Raw genomic sequence first — 11,244 nt, 5'->3', positions numbered from 1 at the left:
CCCGTACCTCCTCAATAAGCCGCCCATGGCTGTCTGGGTCCCATGCACTGCCTTGGCTGGGCAGTGCCTGCCCCACTCCCTCCATCATTGTGATGGGCCTTGATCTGTTCCCCTCCATGCCCCTTCCCCTCCATAGACTTACCTGCAGGGAGCTGCTCTCCACATTGCCGGGCTGTATTCCTGGCCATGTGCATGTATGCAGTCACGCACATGGGCCCCCTGTGTCTTGCTTCCAGCAGCCCCACGCAGGGATCCTTGCAGGCTACGATGCTGCCCCCTTCATTAATACCTCGCATGTCATGTGTATCAGTGTTGCTGCATGTCTCCGCACTGACAAAATGGAGGCAGTGCACTTTGAAATAAAACATGTCTAATGAGTCTTCGTTCAAAGCGCCCTGCCACCAGTTTTTCAGTATGGGGATATGTGGCGCACAGGCCCTATCACTGATAGGTGATGCACAGGCACTTTTAATTAGTGTAGCTTGCTATTTAAAATGCCTGACACTGCCAGGAGCACATAAAAATGCACCAGGAGTCCGGGGCCCTGGCCAGAAGGCATAATTATCAGTGAACTATCGGTTACAACAGCCAAAAAAACTGATAGCCAATAATGTTATTCCCTTTTATCAGTGCTGATCCGATAGGAATTGATACATTGGTGCATCTCTAATTATATGGATTTGATTCCCCTTTTAGCTTCTGATTCACAAGTAGCATTAGGTCAGTGATTCTAAACCAGGGTGCCATAGTACCTCCGTGTCCTGTGATATCCTGTTAAGGGGTACCACAGGCTGCCACTCAATTTTAACACTTTTAGATGTGGAAACACCTACACACGATTCACAAAATAAACCTAAGATTTCAAATAGGAATCCAAAGTGTTGAAAGCATTCTGACCTGTTGTGGTCTTTCTGAGTTCTCTGCAATAGAAGAATTGCTCTCATTATTTTTCTGTAATGAAAAAAGAAGTGAAAGCTAAGAGCTAGCATTTTCTGAAGGGTACCGTGAGTCTAACAAGGGGTGCCTTGAGGCTAAAAAGATTGAGAATCACTGCTTTAGGTAAACCATCTGGACCTAGATATTCAAAAGAGATGGATTTTCAAATGCTCAGGTTCTGCAGTTGGAGCTGGACCTCCGCTCTCAGTTAGGCACCTTAATAACAGCCAGATTTTCAAGTGTTCTGCTCCTCTTACTGGTTACAGTGATGCTTATGTTAAGAATTTTTTTTAAACCTTTGCACCAAATATACTGTGCTATTTTACAAAAATCTGACCTCTTGAGTATCTGTTTGGGAAATGGCTGCTTTGAAAATCTGGTCACAATTCTGGTTGAAGAGCACTTTTAAAAATCTGAGCTTTAATTGCATTGCAATAAATCAGTAATTCTCTTAAAAGGGATATTAGCACACATTCTCTTTAATAAAGTACTTAGAAATCTGGGGTTGGAAAGTAAAATATAATTATAAAGCATTATTGCTAATGGGATCTATAGCTTCTTGGGAAAGGAAAAATGCTTTTGGTGTAATCAGAGGATCTGACCTAAGACATGTTTGTTTCTGTTTGATTAAACTGTCATTCATAATTAATATTAACAATTCATGGTCTCTGTTACTCATTTTCTCTTCCATATGCATATATCAGGAAGTTAGAAATAATACAGGCCCAAATTCGGCCAACCACTTAAGCATGTTCTAAGTTTTTAACTTGATTAAATTTAAGAATTATTTAAAGTTAAGTCTGGTCAAGTCTTTGGATAGACTTAAATATGACCTTAAGTGTTTCACTGAATTAGGGCTATAGTGATCACCATTGCTTAAATAAAACCAAAGTCAATGTGGAAATGTGTCTGAATTCTTTCCAGGCTGGGTTTTTTCCTTTCTCAGTCTTTGAAAAGAGACAGTGTGTTCTTCTTTGGGTAGTTGGCTCAGGCGCTGACTTCCATTTAAAATACATTGCAACAGAAGACGCCACTGTGAAACGTACTCTTCATAGGACAAGTAAAGCTGGGAAGACAACAGAAGAAAGTTAAGTGACTTGAAAGGAAAACAGTCCTGTGGACTCCCTTGTTTCTATTAACAGTTTTAAATGCTGCTTGATTTTTCAGATTTTTTTTGTGAATTGATTGCTTCGATGTTTTAATGCTTCGGGTATAAAGTTCTGAAACGCTTTAATGTGGTTGTGTAAACATGAGCCCTCTTGTTTAATTGGGACATTTGGTTCCATACAAAATGAAATATAAGAAAGGAAGTGAACATGTCTGTCTTTGTTGGTCTCTGTTTGAATGAAGCCCTCAAACAGGCTGTTTGGGTATCCTCACTAAAAACCTGAAAAAGCCTTTTCAGATATTTCTGATTTTTGCATTGTTTTGTCTTTATCTGGAGGTGCATATAGAATACCTGGCATTGGGCTGACTTGGCAGGGGAAGCCAGGAAGAAAAATGCTTTGGCTCTTAGGCTGAGACAATTGATTCATAATCACTTGATCCAAAACAAGTTGCAAGATTTGCAGTGACAGCTAGACTTGGTTAGTACAAACAATGTGAAAGAAAACTGCCATTCTTTCTTCCCTCATGCTACTCTAAACTTTGAGGAAGAAAATGGTGGCATGGGAATTACTGACACGGCAGCACAGGGGTCCCCCATTTTTATATGTTTTACACATGTTAAAGGACCCTCATGGTGTAAATCTTTCCGTGTATGAGACGACAAGAAATGTCACCTTTTTAGTTTCCCTTGCCTAATTATCAAAGGCATCTGTCGGGAATGGCTTTTTCTTGTCTCTGACTCTCTTCCTTGTAATCCTCCGTGTAATCATGGGACTAAGACTTGGTCTGTACTTGCTTCCCCTTGCCACAAGTACTTGTGGCAGCTAATGGCATAAGCAAAAGTGTGTGCACAACCCAGTGCTGATAGTGGCTCCTTGTGGCTCTGCTGAGCCCCTGGATTGCCAGGATGCAAAGTGAGCTCTAAGATGATGCCAGCTACTGAAGAGACCCAGGCAGTTGGCAGAAGTCATACTGCCTGCCGGGTGTAGGGCCTCTGCTGCCAGAAAGGAGGAGGGCTCTTTTTTTGGTTGTGGACTCCCTCAGAGTTTAGCCCACAGAACTGGAGTTTTAAGCTAGGACTAAGTTCAGGCTTTTCCTAGAAGAGGGCCTGAGGGGCAGGATTGGCTAAACTTCCTGCTTACTTAGACTTGCAGTTGAAGCAGGATGCCACAGTCAGTGGTCTCTGGGCACTAGCGTGATCCAGAAACGCACAGTCCTGCTTGTAGCATGGACTGATAAATAAATAGCAGTGTTTCTTTCTGGAACAGAACCTTTGGTTTCATCAAACCCTTTGCTTGTTTCACTTCTTCTGAGTCTCTCTCTGTTGCAAATGTTTGCAATGACATTGTGTTTCAATTCTCTCTGGCAGACAGAAAAGCCTTCCCCTTCCTTTTCTTTAATGTACCTTCATGGGTTTAGTCCAGTGGTTTTCAGACTTTTTAGACTCAAGGCACCTCTTGATATATTTGAGGCACCTCAGAAAATGTCAGGTCTTAGTTTTCACTTTTTTTTACTATAAAAATTTTAGTGCAGTTCTTCTGTTGGGAAGAAGTCAGAGAGACCACAATGGGTCACAGTGTTTTTAATAATACTATGTATTGCTGTAAAAGAAATCTGGGTTTATCTTGTGAATCATGTTTGTACACTTAGCAGTGTTAACTTTGTGTGCCATGCTGCCATACCCTTAACAGGATCTTAGGGCACCCCAGGGTGCCGTAGCACCTTGATGGAGAATCTCTGGTGTAGTTTATAAAGTTCAGTGTATGATGTGAATAGAACTGTGGGAAATAATGAAAAATTTGCAGATTTCTTCCACCACCACCACTTCATTCAGCTTCTGAAACTCTCCAGCTCTTTCAACCAGGTCCAGAAAGGAGTCGTTTTTATATCAGTGTACTGTGATGTCATAAGTACAGTATTACTCTGTGGTGACAGTGATGGCATAAGAAGAAAGATGCTGAGGATCATTAATAAGAAGAGTGCTTCCCAGGCACATGTGCCACTCATGTCAGAAGGAAACCAATGCTTACTAGCACTGCAGTTTGCCATTTGTGCAAATGTTTTGTTGTCTTCAGGTTGTCTCCATATGAAAAATCCCACTTCCTGCTTGGAATAATAATTACCCCATAACTGTAGTACCTTGATTGCAGGATTCATTGCAGTTGTTAACTGTGTCTCCACAACTATCAAAATACTGTGCTCCCAAAAGAGGTTTGTCTAATAAATCTGGAATGTAGTTGGCACATCATCCCATTACCATTCATTTTAAACCAATTTATTTATTATTCTTTAGGTAACTATGAGACCAGGGAAGTTTCACTGCCTTTGAACTTGCAATTTACTCTGTCATTTTTAAGCAGTGTAGCCGTGATGGCATACCTTTACAGTTGTTTCTGCTTTTTAATTTACAGCTGTCTTATTTGAATGATGAAGCTCATTTTCTGGACTCCACCTTGCCCAGAGGCTATGCAGAAAGAGAAGGCAAAGTGGAAGATCTTTGTGCTGAATTTACAAAATTGCCTCTTTGTCTGTATTTCCACAGTAACTGATTGTTATGGCTCAAACAGAACATTATAGGGCAAATTCTGTTATGTATCCCAGTTATATATATATCCCTGCAGCCTCACTGAAATCAGCTGAAGTAACTGGGTTCTGAGGGCATTATTAAGGGCAGAAGTTAGCACTCTGACCTCATGTGAGGGATAACGTCTAGAAACACTAAAGAGGGTAGGTCTGTTTCTGAGGTGTGTAACCCTGGTGTGTTTACATCATTTTAACTAAACACTAACTGAGGTTTTTTTCCTGCAAATCTGTCAATAGCAGGAGGCAAAGAGAAGAGACATAGTAACTGCTCTTAATAGATCTTTTATTTTTCTTAAAATTTTTCACAAGACATCAGGGAGGCTCTAAGATTATATTTGAATCCCAGTTACACTAAGACAACTTCAAAACTCTCAGTGGAATTTCACAGGTGGAACCGAGGGTACATTTTGAAATAGGGGTGCACCGATAAAGATTTTTTGGGCCAATACTGATGGCAATTATTGATGAACCATATTGGCAGACACTAATCTGATTGTTGATATGCAGCCTGGCAGCTTGGAGAGCAGTGTCCAGCTGGTAAGACTGTTGCAGGGGAAGGGGTGGGCGGGGGAGGGAAGGGATGGGAAGGGGCAAATTGAGGCCCCTGTGGTGAGGGAGGGAGTGGGGCCAGGGCAGGTGCTACCCAGCTGGGGCATGGGAGGGACCTGCACAGCTCGTCCATGCGGGGGGGAGTGGGCAGATCCCCCTGCTGTGCACACTCTGAGGGACCCATGGGCGGGGCATGTGGCCCCTGGATCTGTGCACAGGGCAAGGGCAGCCGCTGCCTGCTCCAAGCTCAGGCCTGGCCCAGCCCCCCTGCCAGGAAGAGCCCAGTGCTGCCCCCAGTCCCAGCCTGCATCAGCAGCCCAGTCTTTCCTCACACACAGACCAAGGGGGTACATCCCCATGGCTCCCTTGGGGTATGCGTAGCAGCAGGATATGCCCCCTCCCACACCCCCCGGATGAGCCTCTCACAGCTCCATCCTGCCAGCCCCAGCCCCATTCCCTCCTTTATCACAGGGACCTCGATCTGCCCCCACCACGCACATTACCTCCCCCCCACCCTTCTCCCCCAACAGACTTACCAGCTGGATGCTGCTCTTCAGGCTGCCATGCTGGACGTGGGTATGCTGTGGCTGTGTTCATGTATGTGGCATTTATTGGCGACATCAGCCACATCAGCCAAAAAAAGCCCATAGATTGTGCATACCTAGAATATGTATTTAAAATAAATTAGCATTGGCCTAGGGTCTCAGATTCCACTGAGTCACATGGATGCAACGTTACAGCTTCACATAGATGCAATATCAGAATTTTACCTTCCATGTTTATCATCATCCTCTTCCCACTCTGTGATGCATTACTATCAAAGAGAACTTTGTTGCCAGGACCATACAGTGCTGAGTTGTGCCCTTGAGGGATTGCATGCAAACCTTTGCATGGTCGAGAGGAATGGATTCCTTCTTCTCATGCTTGAATTGTGCTCACAGACATGTAACTCCTTGATTGGCTTCACACTAGCAGGAGATGCATGCGTTGGTATGCTGTGAAACCTAGCATCAGTGGGCTGGTAAGTCTGGAATGGCAACAGTAATTCTGAATTTCTTGATTGTCAGAGCAGCAGTGGGCAATTATTTGGGGCCGAAGGGCCGCTTAGGTGAACTGTTACAGGCTGGGTGAGCACACTTCTCCCTCATGCCCCCTGCCCACCCTGCAACAGCTCACCAGAACTTCCTGAATGGTAGATTACTAAATGGTTTGGGGGTGCTGGATGGAGCAGCTGGGAAGGGTCTCCATGGAGACTGGCCTGGGACCCCCATGAGCAGGGCATACTCAGCTGGGTGGATGGAATGGGGCTGCAGGGGGGTGGTGAGCGGTGCCCAGGAGCAGGTCGGAGAGGTTGAGGGGGGCAGGGCAGGGCCGAGAATATGAGATGCTGACAGTGCAGGGCCAGGAACAGAGAACTGTGATTCACTCTCTACACAATGGATTGTGACTAGTCTGACCCAGGCAGGGTGGAGCATGTGCCCAGCTCCTGCACAGGCGTGTTTGAGTAACTCTAGTACAGCATGGCTGCAGAGCAGCGCAGCCTGACAGTATGGGGTGGCTTAATCCAGTCGCGATCCCATTGGAGCCACACTGTGCTGCTGCTCTGCTGCTCCGCAGCTGCGTTGTACTGGGGCTGTCTGTGCACCAGGGGCTGGGTCCTGGGTGTGTGCTCTGTCCCCCTCCTGGGTTGGACTGGTCGCAGTGTGTCATGCGGAGAGTGGATCGCAGTTCCGCCCCAGCCCCGTGCTGTCACCGCCTCATCCACAGCCAGACAGGACTCTCATGGCCATTCCACCGCCACAGCCCTACACGACTCCCATGGCCTCGTGATCCCGGCCCCAGCCCCTCCCATCCTGCTCCCAGATGCCACTACCTGTCCACCCATGGCCCCATCCCATTCTGATACTTATTGATGTACTTAATCCCCTATCAACTTTTTCAAGTTTAAAGCGATCCGCTCATTTATTTTTAAATATCCCCCTGTACTCAGGAACATTGTACGGTGGTTTTCTGCAGTATTGTCCCTGTGTGTCTGTGTGCATACGTGTTTGTGTTGGAAGCTGGAGGGACCCCTGAGTCCATATGCTCCAGTCTGCCTTTGTGGAATAGAACCAATATGTACTTGTGACATTACAATGGTTTCTATGACAACAGGTTATGAATTGTAACATTTTGAGCTTAAATGGAGAAGGAGATAGACTGGAAGACAAAGGCATTAGCTGCAACCTGATGACGGTGAGGCTGGAGGACTCATTTCCACTTCACATGTTCTGTTAATGCTGTTAATGTCTTTCCAAGGCTTATTACTGTGTATTTTCTTTACCTTTCTTAAGAACTTTTAAATAAGATGGAAGACAAAAGGACTTCTCTCCACTACCTATTCTGAGAAGAGCATCCGACATGTTACTTTACCTTTCTAACCCACGTTGCTGGTCTGGTTCATGAGCAGGCTTCCTGACCCTCATGTAAAACTCTGTTGTTTCCACAAAAGACAGCATATTTTCCACATGAACGTGTTTGCTTAACTGATTTCAGGGGTGTGAAGAAAGGGGGTAGTGGAGTGATGTCAGCTTCTTGCTAGAGCAGGTGCAGGGTATAAAATAAGGTCAAATGCAACATTTTACAAATGGGTTTCCAAAAATAACACAAAGCTGGAGCAGGAAGGGTTCAGATTATCTGTAGAAATTGAGTTGCAGAATGAAACTACGAACACCAACTCACATATGGCAAGGCCTTCATTTATGTTCATGGGGAATCCCAAGTGGTTAACGAAACAGGCTGCTTTAAAACCGAATTGTTTAGGTGTCATTTGTGTTTTATCGTATGTACTTTCTTTGATTAATTCCCTTAAATAAATGTGTTTTTGTAATGTTCCCTACGTAGACGTAATAAACAGCGAGGAGCACATTCTGCTCTGATGCATGCAATCCTGTGTAGTTCAGAGGGATTATACAGGCTGCAACAGATCAGTGCCAGATTTGGCCTGAAGTCCGTTTTGAGGTTTTTGTAACTTGGTCAACCACACTTCAGACCCTGGGTTAACCTTTTCGGTATTAGCTTGTTACACTATGCTGTTACGCTTTCTTACTCGGATCTGCCTCTTCCTGTCTGCTCCTTTACTAGGTAAGTCCTGAATAGATTAATCATGTTGGTCCAACCATATATGGCACTTCCGATCCTCAGATTATTTGGCAAACATGAACTCATAAGAACATTCCTGTGTGATACCAGAGATCAAATGTTATCTTTCACATTATGATGGTGGAATAAGACGGAGGGTGAGGGTCTAGAGCCACACAGCGAAGCAGGGACTAGCACTCGGCTGTCTCTGGCTTCCAGTCCTGTGCTCTGATCATTAAACTTATTCTCTGTCTTTCCTTATACTACTTCCAAGCCTATGGCTTGAGCTATTTCTTTGTAAGTAATTATCTTGGTTTATGCTCCAGTCTGTCTCCATGCTATAGATTTTTGGCAAATAAGAGAAGTGTGACTTCATTACCAGTAATGTAGGCTGGCTAGGATTCACCTTTAGGAACAGACTTAGCTACTGGGTATGGACTAGCTACCTGCATTTTTAAAGTTGTATTTCCAAAACTTGCTCAGAACAAGTCTAGAGGACACAATGGCAAGATGTGATTAGCAGGTCTGGGCAAGTCCTGTAGCAGGGTTAGAAGTTACAGTCAGCAGAACTGGAGGAAACCTCAATGCAGACAGAGACGAAGAACATCCTACAATCCTCCCCCTCAGTGGCGGCTTCCTTTTTGCTGGAATGGCATGCGTGTCAGATGTGTGGTCCAGAGCAGTCATGGGCTGAACATCCTTGTTACTGGGTTTTTCCCCACGCAGGGCCAGAGGTAACCCATACTACTAGATTTATTTTTTCCTTCGCTCCAGAGTCATCCATTTCCCCCTTATTTCTCTAAACCAGTGATTCTCAACGTTTTTCTCCTCGTGGTGCCCCTCCGTCATTTTTTAAAAATTTAATGGCACTTTGTTAAGAAACACTGCTACAAACTGGCTGGTAGCCAGCAAGGGTGGTGGGGGCAGACTCTCGCCCATGGTCCCTACTATTTCCACAGTCTGCTCCCTTCCCACCCCTGGTTTGTACCTGAAGCGCAGCCTGGGCCATTGTGGCTGCTCCTCCAGTGACTCACCTACCAAGGACTGTGTGCACTCAGCCCCTCCTGCCAGCCCTGGGAGCAGCAGGGATATGAACTGGTTAGAAAAGCATGGCCTTGTCTGCCTGGCCTTGTGTGTACACGCCAGGCAGAACGTGCTGCTGGGAGGGCAGGGACTGCTGAGGGCTGGGGAGCAGCCACAGGCACCACTTGCCTGCAGTGCCCTGTGGTGCCTAACAAGAGGCAGGAGGAGGACTGATAATTTCTGTCCTGGTATGGATACCAGGCACTGTGGCACCCTTGGGAAGGGTTTTGTGGCATCCTGGAAGAGAGTCGTTGCTCTAAGTACTTTGTTCTGAAAGAAACGAAGAAAAACTCCAATTATTTTGGAGGGATAGCAGTGACTTTAAAGCTTCTTACAGCAAGAACTTTTTTTTTCATATTTCTCTTAAACTGTAAAGAAAAGGGATAAAAAAGAGTAAGTTGGTAGTGTTAGCATGTGTGTGCATGTGTAGGGAGGGGTATTAGTGAGAATGGGAGGGGAGAATTAACGTTGATGTTTCTTCTGGATGCAGTGTTGTCATTTCATTTGTTTGGGATCTTTTTATTCTAAAACGTGTCTTCTACCTTTTGGGGATTCTCTCAGTGTTTGAGGAAAATGTCATGCATCTCAGATTTATGAATTAATGACTTTGGTATTCTACTTGTCCTCCTCCTGCTCTCGTTTTAGCACATGCTTCAATACTCAGGCAGAACTCAGTGGAGATAATGGGTAATAAGATCACATGGATTTTCTTGAGCATGCTCAGGATGGGCCTGCACAATCTGGACCCAGTTCTAGTATCTTTACTCACACCAAGTGGTGCTTTAGGTTCCAATCTTGCAAGTACCAAAAATGAACCCCAGTGCAAATGTTTTGCTGACTTGATGGGGTTCAGCAGTGTAGCATAAATCTGTCCATGTGAAACTCACTACAGGCTCTAAGTCTGTAAGTAACTCACTTTGAATGAATGGGTCTTCACAAGTTAAAGTACAACTTGGCATTGGTAACGACAGCAGAATTGAGCCCTTAAGGGAATACTTTCCCCCTACCTTCTCCATAAGTGAATGGGATAAGGATGGGAAGGACTTCTATGAAACACTTTCTTCCTTCAGGCCCATCTTGGGCCTAAGCAGCATTCATAGCTCTCATGTCCTTTGTGGTCATTGCTGCTTTTCAAAAATGAGTTGAAATTGCAGTCTGATATTTGGAACAGCCCCCGAGTAATTGGCATCGGTGTTGCCATTCAGAACATCATCACAAATAAAAGCCAATACTTGTACCACATGCAATATGCTTAACCAGATACCTTGAAGCTTCTCTGTAGGTTGAAAACCATGTAATTTGCTTGTGAAAAAGAGAAATTATGAAATCTTTCCCCATCTCTTGGTTATATTTGAGTGCTCTGCCCCAAATTCTAGGCCAACTCACAGATGCTCTGTCTTTCCTTTTTATCTCTGAGAGCACCTTGCAAATTCTTCTAAATCAATCAGTATTGTTTGGTGAGTTTGTGTTTTACCACTGGCCTCTGCCTCGTTTTCTTCAGTAAATGTATTATTGGGCCACGTATTTGTAGCCGCGCTTCCCCCCCCCCGGCCTTGATCATTGAACTGTTGCTTTTTAAAAGCACCTTTTTCCTTGTACTGCTTGACCAGGAAAGTCTCGCCAGGCCACTCTACCCAGCCCGCAGGGCCCCTGAAAAATTTAGAAAACTAATATTTATCTGCCCTGGGCTGCCTGTCATGTGGCCCTCGATGGCTTGCGAAAACTCAGTAAGCGACCCTCTGCCCAAAATAATTGCCTGCCCCTGTACTTGACCCTATCAAGTTGTTGCCAGGCTTCCATTCAGGCATGGAAAGCTCTTCCTCCCTAAGCAGACATTGGGGCACTCGCTATAGGAGAATCCCCCTG

The 11,244-nt window shown here is 45.0% G+C and overlaps 1 protein-coding gene across 9 annotated transcripts in view; it reads left to right on the top strand.

The window, feature by feature from the left end:
* FMNL2 (formin like 2) overlaps positions 1-11,244 on the top strand; it is a 318,749-nt gene that overhangs the window by 59,337 nt on the left and 248,168 nt on the right. The gene's annotated exons all lie outside the window — the stretch shown is intronic.

The sequence above is a fragment of the Gavialis gangeticus genome, unplaced genomic scaffold (genome assembly GCF_001723915.1).
Source record: "Gavialis gangeticus isolate Ggan-Ray unplaced genomic scaffold, GavGan_comp1, whole genome shotgun sequence".
Taxonomy (NCBI): Eukaryota; Metazoa; Chordata; order Crocodylia; family Gavialidae; genus Gavialis; species Gavialis gangeticus.
Note: the sequence above shows the minus strand (reverse complement) of the source record. Positions and strands in the feature narration are given on the sequence as shown.